The following is a 2,927-nucleotide window of genomic DNA, read 5'->3' on the forward strand; positions in this document are numbered from 1 at the left end:
AAAATTTATTCCATTTCATCCTTTCAATTGTCTTTTTGAATGTTAATAAAACGGATCTAGTTAATCTATAAGAAGAAAATTTTTGGTACTTTTTACTCAATAAATAGTAATTTTTGTAATTTCTTTAATATTGAACATAGCAACATAAAATTTAACCCCACTGATGAGAATCCATAAGAGGTGACTCTTTGCTACTTTTTCGTTTTTCAAATGACACTTTTTGTATGTTGTCTAATATGAAGACCAAACACAAAATTGAATCTAGAAACATATAATGCAAAAATAAAACGAATTACTTCCAAAAGAATAACATTTATCACAAATTCAAAAGTAGCATTAAGTGAATTGTTTTACCTTCTGTGGAAGTGACTTTAAAAGCGGCGAAAATAATTTATTTTAAAGTATAAAATATATCGAGGGATTATATTAAATAGTCTCTATCTAAAATAACTCAAGTTTTCAGGAGAGCAAAAAACTGCTTAATTCGTTAGTTCGTAAAGATTTTTGAGTTTTTTCTTCTAACTGAAATTTTTCCTAAAATCAGATAGAGCTTTTTTCCTATGAACATTTTTTTCAAACCATCAGATAGAGAGTTTTTCATAGAATTTTATTTTTTTATTTAATATCAATAAATATTATATTTTATGCAATTTAATGAAGCAATATAAACCAAATTGTTGAAAAAGCAACAGCTCATGAAGTTTTGGTCCAAAAACAATGTTATATGATTAAACACGGCAATAAAATTAATTAAATTTGTATCATAATGAGCAATATCTCGAAAACTTTGAAACCAATTTTAAATATTTTTGCGGATTTATGTTCAGCATGTCCAACTTACTAAAAACACTTATTTTCTAACAGAAAATTATCCAAAATAATAGAGTTTGAAACAATTTTTGTATAAAATAGAGAGTTTTGCATTCAGAATTTTTCTTTTTTTAAGATAGAAAAATTTTAAAATTGCTATAAAATTGCCAAGCAAAATTTTTTTAATTTTGAAATTTATGTCTGGATATTTTGCTATAAAAATTTTATATTCATGAAAATGTCAGATAGAGACTATTGAATATAGTCCCTTATGTAATTAAAGCATAAAAAGTCCAAATCGGGTGGTACGGTTGTATGGGAGCTATGTGAAATAATGCCAAAAATACATTCTTGGTACAAATTTCATCAAATTATCTTGAAAATTGCGGCCTGTACCTTGCGCACAAGGTTTACATGGACAGCCAGCCGTACAGACGGACGGACGGACATGTCTTAATCGGCTCAAAAAATGATTCTGAATCGTGGGCATTGGACCAATATTTTTGTGTGTTGCAAACTTCAGCATAAAAGTATAATAACCTCCCCACTATAGTGGTGTAGGGTATAAAAAGCTATGCAAATCCAAGTTCTGAAAGACCGTAGAAAAGAAAAAGGAGCTATAAGATGTTAGTTGAACGTACTACTATTATATATCAGCAATAAGTATCATAAACTTCATCTGCAACTCTAGTAACTACAGCATTTTTAATGACTTCGACTATTACAAATGCTGAACTTTTCCATATATTTCAACTTCATAAATATACTTGTTTGTGTTGAATTTCATTGCCATACAGAAATGTTCAAGTCAGTAATGAGCGTTAAAGTAATTATCTAAAGAGGACCTTATAAGGTAGGAAGGTCAATTATGGACCGATTGCCAAAAACTTGGTCGAGAGGATTAGGTTCCTATAAAAATATTTTGTGCCAAATTTCGTTGCTTTACTAGTATTTTTAACCCAATAACCTTATACGGGGACTAGGGCCAAATATGTCTCGATGTTCGCCATACCATACTATAAAATTTATAGGTGCATAAAACTGATTTGTGCTAAATTTCATGGAATTTACTTCATATTTAACGAATTTATAAGTATTTATTATTTATAAACAAAGCTATTAATTCAAATAAATAAATAAGTTATAGATTTTTGGCCGGAATTTACCACCATGCAATGTTAATATTGTTTAAGTCAAATTAGTTGTATTCTATTTTTACTTCCTAATAACTTTTAAAATAAGAACATAAAATTTACTTCCTGAGAATGACTTTGGATCTAGTGAATTTGAAATCAAATAAAACGATATTCCTCCTATGACAAGACTGTGTTAAAATCTTTAGGATTTTTTCAGTACTTTCATGGAGTAAATTTTACATTTTTTTTGCATCTTTGGAACTTTTTTTTGGCTTTTTATTTAGTCCCACAAATGCATTTATACTGCTCCTCTCTAGAGTGTGCTGATTGAAGATAGATCTAGATATTATAGATACATTTTTCGTATATGTTTCTTATTTTTTAAAATTCCATTCAAAAAATACTAACGACATTATAGTTAATTATATTAATTACTAATAAATTAATCTTAAATTTCACACAAGTATTTCCCTAAAAAATTAAATTGTGGTTACAGTTTACACACAAAATAAACACATGTTGTTGTTATCGTTGCTTCAAAATATTTTGTTACCTTCATATTGACAATATGTCATGTCTAGAAATAAAGTCTAAAAACAGTTTTTATTAGACAATGACACAGTGTATACAAAAACAAACAATCATGTGAATCTGTAATGCAAACATGAGTTAATAACAAACACACACATATACATTCTAACAATTTGAAACGTACACAATCATAAATATACACACACACGCACGTAATCCTGCACACTATACAGGGATTATAACAACAATAATAACAGTAAAAGTAGTGAAACAAAAAAATGGAAAACTTACCCTTAAACTTTTATTTGAAGTTGTCTACGGACTTCCGGCGGATGTGCGTGTTGTATAGAAATATATACAAATGTTTATGTCTCTCTAAATGTGTGTGTGTTTAGGTTTTTTTTGTTTTGTATATTTTATTTAGTTGTTATCTTTTGTTTCTGTTGTTGT

This window comes from Lucilia cuprina, chromosome 3 (genome assembly GCF_022045245.1).
Source record: "Lucilia cuprina isolate Lc7/37 chromosome 3, ASM2204524v1, whole genome shotgun sequence".
In the NCBI taxonomy this organism is placed as follows: Eukaryota; Metazoa; Arthropoda; class Insecta; order Diptera; family Calliphoridae; genus Lucilia; species Lucilia cuprina.